General features: G+C 36.1%; 1 long non-coding RNA gene and 3 other non-coding genes across 4 annotated transcripts; all 4 read left to right on the forward strand.

The window, feature by feature from the left end:
* The first annotated feature begins 15,759 nt into the window (after window positions 1–15,759).
* Window positions 15,760–17,669, forward strand: LOC137496551 (uncharacterized). The gene is made up of 3 exons (XR_011016971.1): window positions 15,760–15,803; window positions 16,894–16,982; window positions 17,559–17,669. It is a non-coding gene; the product is annotated as an uncharacterized lncRNA (long non-coding RNA).
* Window positions 17,670–20,530: 2,861 nt separating this feature from the next.
* LOC141384044 (U1 spliceosomal RNA) lies at window positions 20,531–20,694 on the forward strand. Its single transcript, XR_012405093.1, has one exon. It is a non-coding gene; the product is annotated as a U1 spliceosomal RNA (small nuclear RNA).
* Window positions 20,695–22,084: 1,390 nt separating this feature from the next.
* On the forward strand, window positions 22,085–22,248 carry LOC141384086 (U1 spliceosomal RNA). The gene has a single exon (XR_012405141.1). It is a non-coding gene; the product is annotated as a U1 spliceosomal RNA (small nuclear RNA).
* A 1,378-nt stretch (window positions 22,249–23,626) lies between these two features.
* LOC141384111 (U1 spliceosomal RNA) lies at window positions 23,627–23,790 on the forward strand. The gene has a single exon (XR_012405167.1). It is a non-coding gene; the product is annotated as a U1 spliceosomal RNA (small nuclear RNA).
* Window positions 23,791–23,798: the final 8 nt, after the last annotated feature.

Genomic DNA, 23,798 nt, shown 5'->3' on the forward strand with positions numbered 1-23,798 from the left:
TGCTGATTATTGATGTCTCTTTGAGTGCAATATACACCATAGAGCAGTGTTATTGTCCAAGATAATCTTAAAAACTTCCAGAAATCATTGCCATATATAGACATATAATGTAAAACAATAGATTTAACATTGAATAGGAGCAGTAAATTTTATTATACTAAATGAGAACAGACTCTGCCATTTAACAGCAATATGAATATCACCAGATCTTATTTAGGTTTTTGACTGGCTTGCCACAACAAAGGAGCTTTTTAAACAAAGTTCTTAACAATTGTAGCAGCCAAGATATATAGATGTTAAAAATTACAGGGCTAAGAGCCCAACTAAAGCAAACTCTGTTCTCCATGATGGTGACGTAAAACTTTAACTTTTTCTCAAGAAGAACTTTAGTAGATGTTATACAAAAATACATGTATTAAGTAATAAGTGTAGCTGGTGATGATGTTTGTAGAGTTGTTTAATCATCCGCTGATCATTTAAATGATTTAATCATTTGTTGTTCTTCAGGTTATTTCATTATAAAGCTGTGACTAAAGTTTTGTATGTTCTGTTCTTGTTTTTTCCCTTCAGTATTTCTTCATTTGTTCATTGTTAATCCTCAATTATCATTTAATTAGTCAGTTAATTAATGAATTTACTTCAGCTTTGCTACATGTTTCTTGAACACTCAGTAGTGTGGACACTTCAATAAAAACTGAAGTAAAGGCTCTGGGGTTTAAAGGGTTAAAGGTGTGAGAGGTAAAAACACAGTGTAAAAATGTATTTTAACAGTAATATACTGTTAATTTACACTACAGAAGTAGACTGTTAAAAAACAGTATATTGCTGGCAACCACAGCTGCCAGTAGATTACTGTTAAATCAAGGAAAAAACAGTATTTTACTGTAAAACCTGAAGCTAATTTCTTCTGTCTGTCACCGTTGTGGAGGAGAGTAGAGCCAGTGTATGAGTTAAAGATGAACAATGAGCTGCTGATGTTATTCTGCATGTTTCTCTATTTAAAGATAGCGGCTGTTTAGTTGCTGATGCAGTCAGAATCTCTCTGGTGATTCCAGATTTACATGTATGTGTGCTGTTGTGAAAAATAAGACATTAGAGTTAAACCGAACTTTTCTAATGAACTAAAATAAGTTATCATTATAAGTATGCTTCTAAGCATATATAGCACATTACTTCATAAACTCATTCAGCAGTTGACCAAGTTGAGGCAGTTGCTTTCAGTGAGCAAAATGAGTTAACTTGAGTATTGTGTAATCAATGTAGTCCATGTATTTTTACAGCAACATACTGTAAAATAACAGTACATTGCTGGCAACTGCAGCTGCCAGTATTTTACTGTTTTTTAACGGGACAATTTTTAACAGTGTTCTTCTTGAGAAAAAGTTAGTTTTACGTCACCATCATGGAGAACAGAGTTTGCTTTAGTTGGGCTCTTAGCCCTGTCATTTTTATCATTTATATATCTTGGCTGCTGCAATTGTTAAGAACTTAGTTTATAAAGCTCCTTTGTTGTGGCAAGCCAGCCAAAAACCTAAATACGATCTGGTGATGTTCATGTTGCTATTAAATGGCAGAGTCTGTTCTCATTTCGTTTAATAAAATTTACTGCTCCTATTCAATGTTAAATCTATTGTTTTACATTATATGTATATATATATATATATGGTAATGATTTCTGGAAGTTTTTAAGAATATCTTGGACAATAACACTGCTCTATGGTGTAGATCGCACTCAAAGAGACATCAATAATCAGCGTATGAACCTCAATAATGGTGAAAACAAATTTAACAAAATTAACAGTTTAACTCACAAACAGGCAACTGAAAGTCTAAACATAAACAACAGCAGAATCAAATACAAATAAAGAAAACTGTTTTCCATTATACAACATTTATTTATACCGCAATGCATACTGGGATATTTGTACAGTGCCACTCCCAGCATGCATTGCAGCATGAAACATTTGAGATGTTACCATTGTTGAGATACAAGGTCAGATTCATGAGGTCTGAGTGTGTATTTGTCATAACTGAACTGTTTTTGTATGTTATTTCTTAACTGTTAAGTAATTACGGAGATATCTTTTCTGTTTTGTTGGACTATTTCTCACTTGCCTTAGTCCACCCCAATTCAATAATCGGTCAGGAGTCAATTAATCAAAATCAATGAATTTATTTATCGAGCATAAGTGAATAAAGCGAAGGTCAGGATCCTGGGCTTTTGAAGAACCGTCAGCCAAGCAGTCTGGATGTCCAAAAGCTCTCGAACTCTCTCGACTCCCTCCTTTTATCCATCAGCAGCGTTCAATCTTTTTGGCCACTCCTCTGATCAGTTACCCCCAATCTCTATTGTTGCCATCAGCTGTTATCAGGCAGAATCATCTCTCAAAGGTCTGTGGTCTGCACACAGAGATACCTCTGCACACAGAAACAAAAGGGCAGGTGAAAGTATCACTTCTCCTTGACATACTTGACACTACTGACATCTGGGGTGCAGCAAGCAACTGTAGCAAAAAATCATCAAAGCACAGCCGAGCATCATAAATTCCTTATAGAATTATCAGGATAATATCAATTTTATTAAAGCATCATACATCACGCATACACAGAAAGCAGTATAAAAATGCTGCATCTACCACATCTGCTTTTCCTCCTAGTCCTGTCTATGAACTCTTGACCTGTGTATGAACCCATCTAGGGGAAGCCCCTCTGCAGCTCTGTCTCCAGCCAGCACCCACACACAGCTCTTGTGGTTTTAGCAGTTAGTTAGAAACACATTATAACAGGTGTTAAGTAGAAGTACGCTATATCAGGAGACATCATCATATCTGACAAAAACACATATTGTAAATTATGAATAGTGAGGCAAATGGGAGTATATTCCTCCAATAGCAAATATATATCAAAAGAAAAGAGTGATTAGTAAGACAATAAAGCAATATTTTCCTCATCTGCTCCAGTTCTCCTTTCTGTATAGAAAAGTCACACGTCACAGCTGCAACCCAGACAGGGACTTTCTGCAAGACTTGTTTGTTACAGATTTAGTTATTTGACATTATAGGTGTGGAAAGTTCCTGTCTCATTTTAAGGTCAAACAGAATGTCTTATCATATCATTGCGTGTGCTCATTAGATTATCATGGTTCAAGCAAACACATATACATATGCAAAATAAGCATGAGCACATGTATATAATTCAAAAGAAGCAATAGACTGTAATTTTATTCCTTCAGTAGTTACAGTCAAAAATAAACATTAAACTTAATTTATTTTTTCTAAAAAAAAAAAAATTACAAATTTTCATTCCATTTAAAATCTGTATTGAATTTCTTTCAAATTATTTTGAAAATGTTGGTAGGACTTGTTGTAAGAACATTATTTATTCACATTATAAGAACTTTCAAGTACAAACAGAGATGAGCAAAAGTACATTGAAATATATTTTAAAATAAATAAAGTATCAAATACATACATTTTATTTGTTTCAAAATAAAATACTTTATGGGACATTCTAGCTGAAATTTACATTGTATGTTACTGAAATAAAAACATAAATACAGTGAATTCATTCATTTTCTTTTCGGCTTAGTCCCTTTATTAATCTGGAGTCGCCACAGCGGAATGAACCGCCACATTATCCAGAACACACCAACACAGGGAGAACATGCAAACTCCACATAGAAATGCCAAATGACCCAGTCGAGGCTTGAACCATCGACCTTCTTGCTGTGAGGCGACAGCATACTGCCCCACCCCGACGCCTCTAAATAAAGTGAATAATAAGTATTTCATCAGAAAAATTTTAAAATGGCCTGATGGTTGAATTCTGTGAGTTGTTCTGTAAAGGAATATGTCAGTCATTTGGTTCTCAGATTTTTTTTCTTTATTAAAACACTTTACAAATGTACAAACCCTGTAGTCTTTGTCCTCAGCCCAATTGAATCTACAGCTTTAATAATTATGTTTTGCTTAAAACATATTTAAAGCAAATAGCCAGTTTAAGTTGCTCTCATTCACATCAATTGATTAAAAAAACGTGAAACTATAAATAAATTCTACAAATAAATACTACAAATATATTATACAAATAATTTATTGTTCCCATGTTTCTGTCAGTCCTGTCACATTTGCATTAAATTTATCATAAAATGCATGCAATACACCTTTGACTTTGAAGTGACATAATTTGACGGAAGAGAAGCTGACAGTGATCAAGGATGCATTCTATCATTGAATTGTATGATTTTATGCTTACTTTTGTGTGATTTTTTGAAGACAACAAGCTTAAAGGTCAGGCCCTGTCACATTTTTTATTAGTGAAAATGTTTCTGGTAGATTGTCTCATATTTATTTATTTTTTTTTTTAAATACAACAAAATACTTTTTTTAAAGGTAGCAGGAACTTTCTTTGCAAACCTTTTATTAATAAGCCTATTGGATCAATCCCTTCACCATTAAACTGTTTGATAACAACAAATTTTCTCTGGCACTTCATCCACCTATTGGGGAAGTTGTGGCCTTATGGTTAGTAAGCAGGACTTGTAACCTAAAAGTAACTGTGTTTCTCTTTGAGTTCAGTATACATTTTGCACAACTTTTCATACAGAAAGTCCTGTTTTGAAGATGATCATTCATTCATTTTCTTTTTTTAACTTAGTCCCTTCATTAATCAGGGATCGCCACGTACAGCGGAATGTATATGTTTTATGCAGAGGATGCCCTTCCAGCCACAGCCTTACACTGGGAAACGCTCAAACACACTTGCATTTACACACATACACTACGGCCAATGATTTTATCTTCATTAACCAGACAGTGCACCTGTAGGTGTAATGTCATTTGAAACAATGTATCGTCAGTGTAGGACTTATTTTAATGTTGTTTGTCTTATTTATTTGCCATCTGCTGTACATCAGCAATCTATCTATCATGTGTACAGTATACTCATTCTCCCAAGATTTTTTATTCAGATCTTCTTTAACTAGACCTGTCTCAGGCTCAGGTTCACACAGCAAGGAGTGCTGAATGCAGATTTTTTTCAGATCTGATTTTTTGCATAACTGTTCACATTGCTTTTTTTTATAAATGTGGCCAGTATCAGATTTCCAGTGTGAACAGATCATGGTGCTAAACTGACCTGTATGCACAGCACATAAAATGTGTATAGCGTATAAATATAAAGCACAATGTCAGATATTGACTAATTGATGTTTAGAAGCTCCAAATCCTGTTTTTAAGATATTTATTATTCCATCTAATTTCTTAAGCAAAGATGCTGAATTGTACACTATACAGCCATTATCTCTGGTCTTAGCATTGCTCACCTGCTATTTTCAATGTGTGCTGACTTGCTCCTGAATATACCCTTGCCATTTGTCTGTTACTTTCTTTAAGCATAATTTCCATTCATACTTGAATCATTGACCACCATCTAAAAATAGAAGGTGATTTAGAAGGTGATTCTTCTGATTACAAGCTTATAGGCAAGTGATCAGAGGCCTCCTTTTTAAGATGTAATCATGTACTGTAAACATCTTGCAAAGTATTTTACGGTATTTTGAAATGACAAAAATACAAGACACTGAAGTATTTCGATACAAAATTTTATGCCCATCCCTGAGAACAAATAACTTCATGAAGACGTTCCAAGAACTTTGTTCTAAAAACATCTTCCATCAACATTATGACAAAGTTCATTCATTCATTTTCTTTTCAGCTTAGTCCCTTTATTGATGCGGGGTCTCAACAGCGGAATGAACTGCCAACTTATCCAGCACATGTTTTACGCAGCGGATGCCCTTCCAGCTGCAACCCATCTCTGGGAAACAACCATACACACTCATACTATGGTCAATTTAGTGCATCAATTCCCCTATAGCGCATGTGTTTGAACTGTGGGGGAAACTGGAGCACCTGGAGGAAACCCACACGAATGCTGGGAGAACAAGCAAACTGCACACAGAAACACCAACTGACCTAGCCGAGGCTCGAACCAGCAACCTTCTTGCTGTGAGGCGACAGCACTTCCTACTGCGCCACCACATCGCACCCCATGATTAAGTTCAAGCACAAATAACGCCCTGAAGACATCCTCCATGAACTTTGTTCTAAAAAAGTTTATGAACATTCTGACAACTTTCAAGTACGAATAACGTCCTGAGGAAATTTCAAGAACTTTGCCAAGAACGTTTTTTATCAACATTGTGACAACATTCATCAAGACCAAATAACATTCTGAAGACGTTTCAAGAACTTTGTTCTAAGAACGTTTTCCATCAACCTTATGAGAACGTTCATCAAGTACAAATAACGTTCTAAAGACGTTCCGAAAACTTTTTTCTGTGAACGTTTTTCACCAACATTATGACAATGTTCATCAAGTACAAATAATGTTCTGAAGACGTTTCAAGAACTTTATTCTAAAAACGTTTTCTGTCAACATTATGACAACGTTTATGAATTACAAATAATGTTCTGAAGATGTTCCAAGTTCTTAGAACGTTTTTTTATCAACATTGAGGGAACGATCATGAAGTACAAATAACGTTCTGAAGATTTTAAAGAACTTTGTGCCAAGAACGTTTTTTATCAACATTGTGACAACGTTCATCAAGTACAAATAACGTTTTGATGATGTTCCAAAAACTTTGTGCTGAGAACGTTTTTTTTTCAACATTGTGACAATGTTCATCAAGCACTAATAACATTCTGGAGTCGTTTCAAGAACTTTGTTCTAAGAACGTTTTCCATCAACATTATGAGAACGTTCATTAAGTACAAATAACGTCCTGAAGACGTTTCAAGAACCTTGTTCTTAGAACTTTTTTTATCAACATTGTGACAAAATTCATCAAGTACAAATAACGTTCTGAAGACGTTCCAAGAACTTTGTTCTAAGATTGTTTTCCATCAACATTATGACAATGTTTATCAAGTACAAATAACGTTCTGAAGACATTTCAAGAACTTTGTTCTAAGAACTTTTTTATCAACATTGTGACAACATTCATCAAGTACAAATAACGTTCTGAAGATGTTCCTACACACTGTTAAAAATTGTCCCGTTAAAAAACAGTAAAATACTGGCAGCTGCAGTTGCCAGCAATGTACTGTTATTTAACAGTCTGTTGCTGTAAAAATACATGGACTACATTGATTTACACAATACTCAAGTGAACTCATTTTGCTCACTGAAAGCAACTGTCTCAACTTGGTCAACTGCTGAATGAGTTTATGAAGTAATGTGCTATACATGCTTAGAAGCATACTTATAATGATAACTTATTTTAGTTAATTAGAAAAGTTCGGTTTAACTCTAATGTCTTATTTTCACAACAGCACACATACATGTAAATCTGGAATCACCAGAGAGATTCTGACTGCATCAGCAACTAAACAGCCGCTGTCTTTAAATAGAGAAACATGCAGAATAACATCAGCAGCTCATTGTTCATCTTTAACTCATACACTGGCTCTACTCTCCTCCACAACGGTGACACACAGAAGAAATTAGCTTCAGGTTTTACAGTAAAATACTGTTTTTTCCTTGATTTAACAGTAATCTACTGGCAGCTGTGGTTGCCAGCAATCTACTGTTTTTTTACAGTCTATTTCCGTTGTGTAAATTAACAGTATATTACTGTTAAAATACATTTTTACACTGTGTTTTTACCTCTCACACCTTTAACCCTTTAAACCCCAGAGCAAATACTTCAGTTTTTATTGAAGTGTCCACACTACTGAGTGTTCAAGAAACATGGAGCAAAGCTGAAGTAAATTCATTAATTAACTGACTAATTAAATGATAATTGAGGATTAACAATGAACAAATGAAGAAATACTGAAGGGAAAAAACAAGAACAGAACATACAAAACTTTAGTCACAGCTTTATAATGAAATAACCTGAAGAACAACAAATGATTAAATCATTTAAATGATCAGCGGATGATTAAACAACTCTACAAACATCATCACCAGCTACACTTATTACTTAATACATGTATTTTTGTATAACATCTACTAAAGTTCTTCTTGAGAAAAAGTGAAAGTTTTACTTCACCATCATGGAGAACAGAGTTTGCTTTAGTTGGGCTCTTAGCCCTGTCATTTTTAACATTTATATATCGTGGCTGCTGCAATTGTTAAGAACTTTGTTTAAAAAGCTCCTTTGATGTGGCAAGCCAGCCAAAAACCTCAATAAGATCTGGTGATGTTCATGTTGCTAATAAATGGCAGAGTCTGTTCTCATTTCGTATAATAAAATTTACTGCTCCTATTCAATGTTAAATCTATTGTTTTACATTAGATGTATATATATGGCAATGATTTCTGGAAGTTTTTAAGATTATCTTGGACAATAACAGTGCTCTATGGTGTAAATCGCACTCAAAGAGACATCAATAATCAGCATATGAACCTCAATAATGGTGACAACAAATTTAACAAAATTAACAGTTTAACTCACAAACAGGCAACTGAAAGTCTAAACATAAACAACAGCAGAATCAAACACAAATAAAGAAAACTGTGAGACCATCATACAACATTTATTTATACCGCAATGCATGCTGGGATATTTGTACAGTGCCACTCCCAGCATGCATTGCAGCATGAAACATTTGAGATGTTACCATTGTTGAGATACAAGGTCAGATTCATGAGGTCTGAGTGTGTATTTGTCATAACTGAACTGTTTTTGTATGTTATTTATTAACTGTTAAGTAATTACGGAGGTATCTTTTCTGTTTTCACTTCTCATTAATTAAATTAATACCTGCAACTAAGCATAAAATCTATTGCATGTGGCCCTTCTTCCAGATTTATACCAAAACATTTATCAGAACTAATTTCAGACAAATAGATTTCTCTATTTATTGACTTTCCAACTTTATTGCTAAATTGCTTTTAGTACAAACGTTTTGTAAACTCTGTGTTACAGCAGTTGGAAAGTCTTCTTAAATGAGTTCAAGGGTGAAGAGCCCAACTAAACCAGCCCCTCACTCCATTACGGTGACACAAAAAACACCTTAATTTCTGTTGGATCTCAATGAGAATAGTATGGAAGTCAAATCAGTCAGTAATAAGTGTGTCTGCTGTTGTTTGTGGAGTTGTTTAATGATCCTCTGCTGAGACTGAAGCTGTTTTATTTTATTTGATTTTATTTAATGTTGTAACTCAAGTCACTGTTTGTGTTTCTTGTTTCTTTTCTTCAGTAATTGTAATTATTAACAGCAGGTGTTCATCAGTGTCTGAATTCACTCATTAGTGTTCATTAAAACTGTCAGGTGAACTATATTAGTTAACTAGTGTATGAAATAGTGAACAAGGACACAAAGTGTGATTTCAAACACAGACTTCAAAACACCGAATCTGAACTCTGTTAGCTCACAGTTTTCTGCAGTTGGTTACTTTCTCGAAAACAAAAATGTTATCCAGAAAGCACTGTTTTTAACAGAATATTACTGTTTTAGTGAAAAAACATTATTTTACCGTAGAATCTGACCGTTTTTTAACAGCAATTTTTTACAGTGCACTGTAAAAAATTGCTGTTAAAAAACGGTCAGATTCTACGATAAAATAATGTTTTTTCACTAAAACAGTAATATTCTGTTAAAAACAGTGCTTTCTGGATAACATTTTTGTTTTCGAGAAAGTAACCAACTGCAGAAAACTGTGAGCTAACAGAGTTCAGATTCGATGTTTTGAAGTCTGTGTTTGAAATCACACTTTGTGTCCTTGTTCACTATTTCATACACTAGTTAACTAATATAGTTCACCTGACAGTTTTAATGAACACTAATGAGTGAATTCAGACACTGATGAACACCTGCTGTTAATAATTACAATTACTGAAGAAAATAAACAAGAAACACAAACAGTGACTTGAGTTACAACATTAAATAAAATAAAATAAAACACCTTCAGTCTCAGCAGAGGATCATTAAACAACTTCACAAACAACAGCAGACACACTTATTACTGACTGATTTGACGTCCATACTGTTCTCATTGAGATCCAACAGAAATTAAGGTGTTTTTTGTGTCACCGTAATGGAGTGAGGGGCTGGTTTAGTTGGGTTCTTCACCCTTGAACTCATTTAAGAAGACTTTCCATCTGCTTGAATACAGAGTTTACAAAACGTTCGTACTATAGCAATAAAGTTGGGAAGTCAATAAATAGAGAAATCTATTTATCTGAAATCAGTTCTGATAAATGTTTTGATATAAATCTGGATGAAGGGCCTCATGCAATAGATTTTATGCTTAGTTGCAGGTATTAATTTAATTAAAGAGAAGTGGAAACAGAAAAGATACCTCCTAAGTTACTTATCAGTTAAAAAATAACAAACAAAAACAGTTCAGTTATGACAAATACACACTCAGACCTCATGAATCTGACCTTGTATCTCAACAATGGTAACATCTCAAATGTTTAATGCTGCAATGCATGCTGGGAGTGGCACTGTACAAATATCCCAGCATGCATTGCGGTATAAATAAATGTTGTATAATGGTCTAACGGTTTTCTTTATTTGTGTTTGATTCTGCTGTTGTTTATGTTTAGACTTTCAGTTGCCTGTTTGTGAGTTAAACTGTTAATTTTGTTAAATTTTGTTAAATTTGTTGTCACCATTATTGAGGTTCATATGCTGATTATTGATGTCTCTTTGAGTGCGATTTACACCATAGAGCAGTGTTATTGTCCAAGATATTCTTAAAAACTTCCAGAAATCATTGCAATATATATATATATATACATATATATATATATATATATATATATATATATATATATATACATACATATATATATATACATACATATATATATATATATATATATATATATATATACATACATATACATACACATACATATATACATACATATATATATATACATACATATATATATATATATATACATACATATACATACATATATATATATATACATACATACATACATATAATGTAAAACAATAGATTTAACATTGAATAGGAGCAGTAAATTTTATTATACTAAATGAGAACAGACTCTGCCATTTAATAGCAACATGAACATCACCAGATCTTATTTAGGTTTTTGGCTGGCTTGCCACAACAAAGGAGCTTTTTAAACAAAGTTCTTAACAATTGCAGCAGCCAAGATATATAGATGTTTAAAATGACAGGGCTAAGAGCCCAACTAAAGCAAACTCTGTTCTCCATGATGGTGACGTAAAACTTTAACTTTTTCTCAAGAAGAACTTTAGTAGATGTTATACAAAAATACATGTATTAAGTAATAAGTGTAGCTGGTGATGATGTTTGTAGAGTTGTTTAATCATCCGCTGATCATTTAAATGATTTAATCATTTGTTGTTCTTCATGTTATTTCATTATAAAGCTGTGACTAAAGTTTTGTATGTTCTGTTCTTGTTTTTTCCCTTCAGTATTTCTTCATTTGTTCATTGTTAATCCTCAATTATCATTTAATTAGTCAGTTAATTAATGAATTTACTTCAGCTTTGCTCCATGTTTATTGAACACTCAGTAGTGTGGACACTTCAATTAAAACTGAAATAAAGGCTCTGGGGTTTAAAGGGTTAAAGGTGTGAGAGGTAAAAACACAGTGTAAAAATGTATTTTAACAGTAATATACTGTTAATTTACACAACGGAAAGAGACTGTAAAAAAACAGTATATTGCTGGCAACCACAGCTGCCAGTAGATTACTGTTAAATCAAGGAAAAAACAGTATTTTACTGTAAAACCTGAAGCTAATTTCTTCTGTGTGTCACCGTTGTGGAGGAGAGTAGAGCCAGTGTATGAGTTAAAGATGAACAATGAACTGCTGATGTTATTCTGTATGTTTCTTTATTTAAAGATAGCGGCTGTTTAGTTGCTGATGCAGTCAGAATCTCTCTGTGTTATTTCCAGATTTACATGTATGTGTGCTGTTGTGAAAAATAAGACATTAGAGTTAAACCGAACTTTTCTAATTAACTAAAATAAGTTATCATTATAAGTATGCTTCTAAGCATATATAGCACATTACTTCATAAACTCATTCAGCAGTTGACCAAGTTGAGGCAGTTGCTTGAGTTCACTTGAGTATTGTGTAAGTCAATGTAGTCCATGTATTTTTACAGCAACATACTGTAAAATAACAGTACATTGCTGGCAACTGCAGCTGCCAGTATTTTACTGTTTTTTAACGGGACAATTTTTAACAGTGTAGAACTTAGTTCTTAGAACGTTTTTATCAACATTGAGGGAACGATAATGAAGTACAAATAACATTCTGAAAACTTTGTTCAGAGAACGTTTTTTATCAACATTATGACAACGTTAATGAAGTACAAATAACGTTCTGAAGACGTTTCAAGAACTTTGTTATTAAAACGTTTTTCATCAACATTATGACAACGTTCATCAAGTACAAATAACAATCTGAAGACGTTTCGAGAACTTTGTTCTAATAACGTTTTTAACAACATTGTGACAACATTCATCAAGAACAAATAACGTTCCGAAGACGTTTCAAGAACTTTGTTCTAAAAAGGTTTTTTTTCAACATAATTACAATGTTTATGAAGTACAAATAACGTTCTGAAGATGTTCCAAATACTTTGTTCTTAGAACGTTTTTTTATCAACATTGTGACAACATTCATCAAGTACAAATCATGTTCTGAAGACATTTCAAGAACTTTGTTCTAAAACTTTTTTTATCAACATTGTGGCAACATTCATCAAGTACAAATAACATTCTGAAGATGTTCCAAGAACTTTGTTCTTAGAATGTTTTTATCAACATTGAGGGAACGATAATGAAGTAAAAATAACGTTCTGAAGACGCTCCAAAAACTTTGTTCTAAGAACGTTATTTTATCAACAATATGACAACCTTCATGAAGTGCAAATAACATTCTGAAGACGTTGCGAGAACTTTGTTTTAAGAACGTTTTTCATCAACCTTATAAGAGTGTTCATCAAGTACAAATAACGTTCTGAAGACAATAGGTAAACTTTGTCCTGAGAACGTTTTTCATCAACATTATGACAATGTTCATCAAGTACAAAAAACGTTCTAAAGACGTTCCAAGAACTTTGTTTATCAACATTGAGGGAACGATCATGAAGTAAAAATAACGTTCTGAAGACGCTCCAAAAACTTTGTTTTAAGAACGTTGTTCACTAACATTATGAAAACGTTTATGAAGTACAAATAACGTTCTGAAGACGTTGCGAGAACTTTGTTTTAAGAACGTTTTTCATCAACCTTATGAGAGTGTTCATCAAGTACAAATAACGTTCTGAAGATGTTTCAAGAACTTTGTTCTAAAAACGTTTTCTGTCAACATTATGACAACGTTTATGAAATACAAATAACGTTCTGAAGTTGTTCCAAGAACTTTGTTTTAAGAACGTTTTATATCAACATTATGACAACGTTTATGAAATACAAATAACGTTCTGAAGATGTTTCAAGAACTTTGTTCTAAAAACGTTTTCTGTCAACATTATGACAATGTTTATAAAGTACAAATAACGTTCTGAAGTTGTTTCAAGAACTTTGTTTTAAGAACGTTTTTCATCAACATTATGACAACGTTTATGAAATACAGATAACGTTCTGAAGATGTTTCAAGAACTTTGTTCTTAAAACGTTTTCTGTCAACATTATGACAATGTTTATGAAGTACAAATAACGTTCTGAAGTTGTTCCAAGAACTTTGTTTTAAGAACGTTTTTCATCAACATTATGACAATGTTTATAAAGTACAAATAACGTTCTGAAGTTGTTCCAAGAACTTTGTTTTAAGAACGTTTTTCATCAACATTATGACAACGTTTATGAAATACAGATAACGTTCTGAAGATGTTTCAAGAACTTTGTTCTAAAAACGTTTTCTGTCAACATCATGACAACGTTTATAAATTACAAATAACGTTCTGAAGACGTTTCAAGAACTTTGTTCTAAAAACTTTTTCTGTCAACATTATGACAACGTTTATGAAATACAAATAACGTTCTGAAGATGTTTCAAGAACTTTGTTCTAAAAACGTTTTCTGTCAACATCATGACAACGTTTATAAATTACAAATAACGTTCTGAAGACGTTTCAAGAACTTTGTTCTAAAAACGTTTTCTGTCAACATCATGACAACGTTTATAAATTACAAATAACGTTCTGAAGACGTTGCAAGAACTTTGTTCTAAGAACGTTTTTTAACAACGTCACAAGAACGTTAACAACGTTAAGAGACTCTTCTAAAAACGTTCTATTGATAACGTTTTGTGCTAACATTTCCGCAACTTTTAAAGAACGTTAGTGAATGTTCTGGGAACGTTCCCTGTTAGCTGGGGAGGTCTTCAAAGTTGTCAAGTTGAAGCAGTTTATTGTTACAATAGAGTTGGTCGATCGATCTCTCTCCTACAAATGTTCCAAAACCCACAGTTTATATACAGGTTTTTCCTATAGTCATCATGAAACAGTGGTGTAGCATGAGCATCACATTATTTCCAGGCTCCAATAGGATTCTAGCCTTTATATTGATGGCTGTATGTTTTTCTGTTTTTGCACATCTTAAAGGTCATATTTCAACACTTTTTAAATGATTCTCCCTATGCATGCTATTGCCGTGCAGATTGAGCAAAGTTGTTTTTAAGTTGTTTTTGTCATGGTCAATACATCAATACATGTTGCATATGCTGTCTGAATGGTCTTACTTCACCGCTGTTTACTTCTGTGTGTTTTGCTCTGCATCACTTGAATGTATTTCTATATGTTTTAACAGTGTATTTTAATAGTGGCAGATTATACAGTGATTATATAGTGATTACATAATAAAAGTTCCTCTATAATTCTCCAATATAAATCCCCCCTTAGGGACTTAATCAAAAAAGTCCCTTTCCTAAATCCCTCGCTGAAGTGCAACTTAAGAATCCAACACTTGCAAAGTCTTAACATACTTGTGCAACCAAAAAGTTGCCCATCTACATCCTTATCAATTTTCAGCATCCTTCCGCCACACTTCAGAGGAGAAACAGAACCAAACATCTCCCTCTACTTTTGACTTTAGAGGGAGTAAACGATCCCGCTCTCCCTAACTGAATACTTCTTTGGGGAGTTCAACACACAATAATCATTAGACAGGTTAAAAACATATGCTTGTCAGCCTTGCTCACAGTTGTGGGTATACAGCATATATACTTGATTAATTATCATTTAATAGAAATCATGTAGTTGTAGAATATTCTCGGCGCCTGTAAAAGAGCTGTGAGGGACCGAGCCAGCACGTACAGTAAGGGGCATACAAAAAAGATTTTCAAAAATAATTATTTTTAATAAAGTCAAAAAGGTTCACAAAAAGTTCAAAAATAAATTAATTAAATACATAATTAAATCAATTGAAAGAACAATAAACTAAACTAGGAAAACAAACTGTGTTCAAATTAAACAAATCATGTCTAAACCAAAAACAGAACTCCATGAAATCTTCTTCTTCTTCTTCTTTGGGTTTTACTGGCGGTTGGCAACCAGACTTATAGGTGCATTACCGCCACCGACTGGAATGGAGTATGGAACTAGTTGAATACTTTCTGAAGTGTATAAATTACATGAAGGGTGAGAAAGGGGGAGGAAATTGTGAGGGGAGGGGGGAGAAGGGTAATCCTGCACAACTGGAGTGGCTGCACTCTCAGGACCGCATTTTTAGGACCGCATCTTTAGGACCCTAGTTTTTTGTGACAGCGTTACCTGTCGGATTGGATCATGGATGCGCTAATGGACGACACGGATGACAAGGAAAGTGTAAGTACCGATTTTTCTATTAAGTTTTATTTTAAACTGTTAAAGTATGTGTTTATTTTGTAATGCTGCTGTTTTATACTGTGAGTTTATGCAGAAATGCCAGATTAGCCTGCATGATTTACCCCACTTTTAAGGGTCTGGGACAAAAATGTTACGTGACGATTTTTTTTCCAGAAGAAGAATAAAATATTATAATAATAAATATGGATAATTTTACACAGCCAGAGTGAGAGCTGCTATAACTGTTAATAATTTTCTAGAGTTCGTTTTCTAGTTTGATTATACGTCGTTCGTAACTCGTGACCATGGTTTAATGAAACATTGTTGATTTAATGGCTTGTTGACTTAACGGCTAATGTGCTTAGTGACATGCATTAAACTAAGATGGTAAAAGCACGTTTGATGTAAGAGTTTTAGATTTATCTATATTTTACTTAATTCGTGTTATTCGTTGTATTACATTAGCACATTAAAAATTGTGCTGACTGCCTGTTTGCCCCACAATACTGTATGTGTTATTAGCCTGATGTTTTGTCATCGTTTTACAGTGATGAATGAGATTCTGAAAGTTAGGCTTATTCTGCAGGTCTTAACCATATAGAGTCTCATATCTTTAATTTATATCAGGTATGTTTTACCTGGCGAAAAAGAAGTGATGGCCAATATGATTGGATTGCTTAGGCTCATTGTAGGAGGAAAAGAAAACAAACTACAGGAATATTTTCATTGAGGTTATCTCAAACTGTTGAGTAACACTTTATAACATCTGCATACTATAAATAAATAATTATTAAGCATTTAATAACTAGTTAATTTATTAATATTTTATTTGTTTAGCATTAACTCTACATTTAATAGACATTGATAAGCAGTTTATAAATACAGTTACAAATGCTAGCTGTGTTCTTGAGTTTATAGCATATCTATGATGAAGTGCAGATTATCTGTGGTGTTCATTTTCCAGAGGAATGTCTGGCCAAATAAGTATATAAACTGCATGCTGGGTGCTACTCATTTATGAATCCATGTAAAATGATTTGCTGTTCTGTGGTGGTATTTTAGTTCATATTTAATGATTTTTTTTTCAAAGGCCATCGTACATCCTCTGGGTGTCTTGAGGAGCTGGTCTTTGGATGATGCTGAGCAGGTCTTTCTTTCTGGTAAAGATTATCATTACAGGTCAGAATATGGTTAATTTTGCACAATGCTCAAAGAGCCTTTTTGTTACTGGTATATATGTTAACTCAACAGTGGATTTGCTTTTTTTAGTGTTTGGACTTTCAGCAGTGAATACTAAACCACACTGAACTGAACTGAATTTAATAAATGTTAAGCTGCTTTGACACAATCTACATTGTAAAAGTGCTTTAGAAATAAAGATAAAATTAATTGAAATTGAATTGAATATTCAACACATTTCCATTTTTCTCAGAAAACATATTTATAAAGGTGCTGTTGACTTGAAATTTTCACCAGATGTTGATAACAATTTGTAAAGTAATTAGATTTGTTTTCTATTCATATATATTTTTTTCTTTGGTTTTCAGGTCAATAGCACCTTTAGAAATATGTTTTCTGAGAAAAATGGGAACTTGTTGAATACTTATTTACCCCAGTGTGTATGTATATATATATGTATGTATGTATGTGTGTGTGTGTATTTATATGTATGTATTTATGTATGTATATATGTATGTATATGTGTGTATATATATATATATATACTTGAACTTTCTTCTTCACTCTCATTCACAGGAGCTAAAGTCTACAGCCAGTCTGAATGCAGCAACTGAATAAACAGTGGAGTCATTTTTGTGGTTGAATTGCATTAATAAAAATAAAAGTGTGGATATTTATATAAATGTACATTCTTGAATCTTCCTTGCGTCTTGTCTCTCTAAAACCTTTACAACCTGGTTTTAAATTAGTAACTGCAAATGCTGATCCCATTTGATTTCAATTTATTTTCCTTAATACTGAGGTAATTAGTTCAATGTAATGGGGTTCATCAAAATACAGTATTTTTCAAGGAATTTAAGACTTTTAAGGCACTCAACTCTATTTATTAATTTATATTTTAGGTGTAAATTCATTTGTTTCATTTTAAAATTGTTACTTAAAGCAGGCGTTTTACACTTTAACCTCTGTAATAAAAGTGCCTGAAAGTTTCCGCTATATAATCCAATTCGGTAGGTGGCGCAGTTACAAAACGGGTCCTAGAAATGCAGTTTCACTATGTCATCCAATCCGGTAGGTGGCGCTTTCGCAAAAAACTAGGGTCCTAAAAATGCGGTCCTAAACATGCGGTCCTGAGAGTGCAGCTACTCCAGTTGTGCAGGATCATACTATTGGGAGGGGGAGAGAGGAAAGAAAAAAAAAAATAATAATTTTTAATAACTCCATGAAATGACAAGACAGACCACATTTATAGCACAGGGACTAGTCCACATTAAACAAGAAGGGGGAGACAAAAACATACAATTTACAAATACAATAAACTAAGCCAAACATCTAAATACAAATCTAAATATAAAGTTAAATAAAATATAAATAAGGCAAAACTAAATATAAATCTGAATAAACAAACACTGCAAATCATTATTGAACCTAAACTAAACATGAGCTCTCCCTCCAAGCCATTAAGCCAATGGTATCGGCAGGCGGAACCAAAAGACGGCATCTTGCGGCACGTCGGACCTTAACTTGGGCGGACCACACCCGGAAACTCTGTTCCTCGTCGGCACTGCAGCACGGTAACTTAAACTCAAAGGAAAACTAAATTAACAAAACATACAGTACAGATAACTGATTTTGTGTGCACCCAAAATAGTAATAAATGTACTGTGAATAATAAAGAAAGGTAATGAGTAACTGAAAAAGTGTATGCGTCTTATTTAAATCAGATATGAATGAAACGAGATGTATAAACACAATAACTGAAACTGTGACCAATAAATAATCTTAAATGAATATGTATAACGTGTGTGTGTGTGTGTGTGTGTGTGTGTACACATGATAAAGAGTACAGAATATGCCAAGCACTTTTTACTGCAGATTGTTACTTTAATGCTGTAGTGGAATTTCCCTGTAAAAAATATATAATTGTTTTATGTTTATTAAAGATAATAATCACAAACTGCTGTATCTTAAATTATTATTTTCTATAAATTGTCAGTCTTCCTTTTGTACGTGTGCATGTGCATACACAGATGTTCTGTAGGTGAGACATCTGACATCTAAAAAACACAGATCTGCCAGATTTTTATTTGAACCGAGAAAGAGGGACTTTCAACTGACTGTATTGCTTTGTGTTGGTGTTTTTACTGAAGATGAAGTTGGTATTTATTTATCAGGATTTGTCAAATAAAAAAAATCAGAAGTTTACACGAGTGCTGCACTTATTAATGTCAAATTTATTTTCATTAATTTGTGTCCTGATAGATAAGTAATAAATAAAACTGGCCATTTGTGCCACACTATTAATATAATATTAAGTGTATTTAATATTCTAATTAAATGAAATAGAATAACAATGTTGTACGTGACTCTTAATAACCAAACAAAATCATTATAAAAAATATTTTCTACAGTGCAGAAATGGATCCAGAAGGGTTGTTAGAAAGTGGTATTAAAGTATTTACCCTGTATTTACAAATAATACAAAAATGAAACCAAGAAGACTGCATTTTAATTCAGTAGTATTAGATTATGAAATTATGTGTAACTTATTAATTAAATTGTAGAACAGATATCAAAACCACCCAGTAGATGGCAGCAGAGCACTGTCTTCATTCAAATGGAGTAACTGAACAAAACTTTAATGGATTAGTAAATAATAAATAATGAAATTGATTGCATTCATAGATGACACACCATGTAATAAGAAAAAAAATAATAAAAATTTTTACTCATGCTGGAACATTTACATATAACAGATCATATACATGTATATTCATAGCAGCATCAAAGTAAAAATAAATCCATTATATGATTAAATAATCTGATTTAATAAATAAAAAGGTTACAAACATATACTTCCCTTAATAAATAATAGCTTATCCCTGCTCTTAATAAAACTCAAAGCAGTGCAGTATTGAAAGAGAAACAATTGGACACATGCCCAATATTTTTAATAGCCTTAAATCAAAGTATAATTTTAATATTTTCAATTGTAAATTTTCCAGAGAACTCTCCCATTCAAAGGGAAAAAATTAAAATGAAAAACTAAAAACACTGCATTTTTATTTATTTATTTTTTCAGACTCCACCTTTATTTGCTGTAAATATGCAATATGCATTTGCATATTGAAGCAAAATAATAAACCATTAAAATATCAGAACTAAAATCACTGCGTTTCTGAAGTGACACCATTGTGAAAAGAGTATTTTGAGTCTTTTGTAATATTTTTTAGCAGGAAAAATACCATTATGAAATTCACATAACTGTTAACATAATTAACATATAAAACACTCATCAAGAATGCCCACTTTTGTGCATTTTTGTGTTTATTAACAATTAAAACAAAATTTAAGAAATTGTACATGCATTTCCTGTTTACTGACACCACGTAGTGGGCATTCACGCTATTAGGTTTCCACTAACCAATGAAATTACAGGTGGGCGTGGCTGAATGTGCAGCCCCGCCCCACATTCATCCCCGCCCAGATCTGCGAGCTGCAGACAGGGGCTTCTCACGGCGGCTGCCATTTGCGCCGCCCGGCAACTCATACTTACCTGGCAGGGGAGATACCATGATCAAGAAGGTGGTTCACCCAGGGCGAGGCTTGGCCATTGCACTCCGGCCACGCTGACCCCTGCGAATTCCCCAAATGTGGGAATCTCGACTGCATAATTTCTGGTAGTGGGGGACTGCGTTCGCGCTCTCCCCTGAGCACAGTGGTTCAAGACAGAGTTCAGGCGGTAGCGTCAGACCCGGCTGGAGCCAAGTGGTGCTCGCTGCAGAGCCATTTGAGGAGAGCTGAGCTCCAGCGAGGGGGAGCTTAAGCTTGAGCTCCACCTTTTTTGCACTTCTTCTACGAGTGATGTCACTGGGGGTAGGGTTAGGGGCGGGGTTGGTGTACGCATTAAAACAGCTTACAGGAGGAGGAGCGACAGCTCATGCTCCCCCTCGCTGGAGCTCAGCTCTCCTCAAATGGCTCTGCAGCGAGCACCCTCTCGCTGGAGCGGCGCTTCCCTCTCTTCCTCGTCCTTTGCCAAGCCTCTTTTGCTCCAGTAGAGCCGCGCGCGCCTGTGGAAGGCCTGCCCACCCGTCGCTAGAAGAGCCCGTTCTGACGCCGAAAACTACTCGAAAGGTCCCCCCTCAAAGCGGTTTGACCAGGTGAAGGAACACGCAAAGAGAGCCCCCGGTGGCTTTTGTCCGCCAAGCGAGTGTGCCCTGTGGAATGTCAGAATTTTATTTTTACCGGCCTGCCGCTGTTACTGACGGAACGAATGCAGACCGTGTGAAAGGTCATCATTTTATCTGCCATTAAGTAAGCGAACGCTTCGGCTCGGATCAGAGGTAACTTTGTTTCAAGAACTGCAATCTTTTGCAGACGTCTGTGGCGTTTTGGGCAGAGGGACGGTTCTAAACCAATCTGAACCAGAGGCAATTTCGCAGCCAGCCGTCGGTGGTTTCCCGTCCCAGGAATGTAAGGTGCTTGCAGCGGGAGGTTGTTTCGTTAGCGCTTCCGCTTCCGTCAGTGAAGTTCTTTTGCGGAACGTTTGTAGATCCCGTCGTCTTCTTCAAGCTATGTCGTTTGAGCACTGTGCTGATAGGCTGACGTAAGAAAACAGGACACAAAACATACAAGGCAAGAGTGCAAAGCACGGAGCTCTAGGCAAAGGCGGTCCGAACCGCAGCAAAGCAGGAGGTCGACATGTCCAAATAGACCAAATCAGAAACTAAGCAGAGAAAAACGGCATCTGTAGAGAAAGAAAACAGATGGAGGAAAAGAAAGAAAGAACAGGAGGATCCCCTCCCCTCCCCCCATAGAGGGTCTGTTATCCCCAGATCGAGTGCGTCCGGTGGAATCCATGTGTTGGCAGCCCCAACTGATGACAAAACACAGAGCAAGCATCTGGAGGAAGCTCAAACTCTTCATGCGTTGCCACAGTTACTAGCGAGTGGTTTGCAGGCACAGGCACGTCTGCTGCAAGTACAGCGCCGTCAGGAGACAGGGGTTGCTGGCCCATTCCCCATGCTCGGTGGCTGGGCATCACCGCCCTGGAGTACAGCCGATAGAAAACGGCGGCTGCCATTTGCGCCGCCCGGCAACTCATACTTACCTGGCAGGGGAGATACCATGATCAAGAAGGTGGTTCACCCGGGGCGAGGCTTGGCCATTGCACTCCGGCCACGCTGACCCCTGCGAATTCCCCAAATGTGGGAATCTCGACTGCATAATTTCTGGTAGTGGGGGACTGCGTTCGCGCTCTCCCCTGAGCACAGTGGTTCAAGACAGAGTTCAGGCGGTAGCGTCGGACCCGGCTGGAGCCAAGTGGTGCTCGCTGCAGAGCCATTTGAGGAGAGCTGAGCTCCAGCGAGGGGGAGCTTAAGCTTGAGCTCCACCTTTTTTGCACTTCTTCTACGAGTGATGTCACTGGGGGTAGGGTTAGGGGCGGGGTTGGTGTACGCATTAAAACAGCTTACAGGAGGAGGAGCGACAGCTCATGCTCCCCCTCGCTGGAGCTCAGCTCTCCTCAAATGGCTCTGCAGCGAGCCCCTCTCGCTGGAGCGGCGCTTCCCTCTCTTCCTCGTCCTTTGCCAAGCCTCTTTTGCTCCAGTAGAGCCGCGCGCGCCTGTGGAAGGCCTGCCCACCCGTCGCTAGAAGAGCCCGTTCTGACGCCGAAAACTACTCGAAAGGTCCCCCCTCAAAGCGGTTTGACCAGGTGAAGGAACACGCAAAGAGAGCCCCCGGTGGCTTTTGTCCGCCAAGCGAGTGTGCCCTGTGGAATGTCAGAATTTTATTTTTACCGGCCTGCCGCTGTTACTGACGGAACGAATGCAGACCGTGTGAAAGGTCATCATTTTATCTGCCATTAAGTAAGCGAACGCTTCGGCTCGGATCAGAGGTAACTTTGTTTCAAGAACTGCAATCTTTTGCAGACGTCTGTGGCGTTTTGGGCAGAGGGACGGTTCTAAACCAATCTGAACCAGAGGCAATTTCGCAGCCAGCCGTCGGTGGTTTCCCGTCCCAGGAATGTAAGGTGCTTGCAGCGGGAGGTTGTTTCGTTAGCGCTTCCGCTTCCGTCAGTGAAGTTCTTTTGCGGAACGTTTGTAGATCCCGTCGTCTTCTTCAAGCTATGTCGTTTGAGCACTGTGCTGATAGGCTGACGTAAGAAAACAGAACAAGGCAAGAGTGCAAAGCACGGAGCTCTAGGCAAAGGCGGTCCGAACCGCAGCAAAGCAGGAGGTCGACATGTCCAAATAGACCAAATCAGAAACTAAGCAGAGAAAAACGGCATCTGTAGAGAAAGAAAACAGATGGAGGAAAAGAAAGAAAGAACAGGAGGATCCCCTCCCCTCCCCCCATAGAGGGTCTGTTATCCCCAGATCGAGTGCGTCCGGTGGAATCCATGTGTTGGCAGCCCCAACTGATGACAAAACACAGAGCAAGCATCTGGAGGAAGCTCAAACTCTTCATGCGTTGCCACAGTTACTAGCGAGTGGTTTGCAGGCACAGGCACGTCTGCTGCAAGTACAGCGCCGTCAGGAGACAGGGGTTGCTGGCCCATTCCCCATGCTCGGTGGCTGGGCATCACCGCCCTGGAGTACGGCCGATAGAAAACGGCGGCTGCCATTTGCGCCGCCCGGCAACTCATACTTACCTGGCAGGGGAGATACCATGATCAAGAAGCTGGTTCACCCAGGGCGAGGCTTGGCCATTGCACTCCGGCCACGCTGACCCCTGCGAATTCCCCAAATGTGGGAATCTCGACTGCATAATTTCTGGTAGTGGGGGACAGCGTTCGCGCTCTCCCCTGAGCACAGT

Source organism: Danio rerio, chromosome 4, assembly GCF_049306965.1.
Source record: "Danio rerio strain Tuebingen ecotype United States chromosome 4, GRCz12tu, whole genome shotgun sequence".
NCBI lineage: Eukaryota > Metazoa > Chordata > Actinopteri > Cypriniformes > Danionidae > Danio > Danio rerio.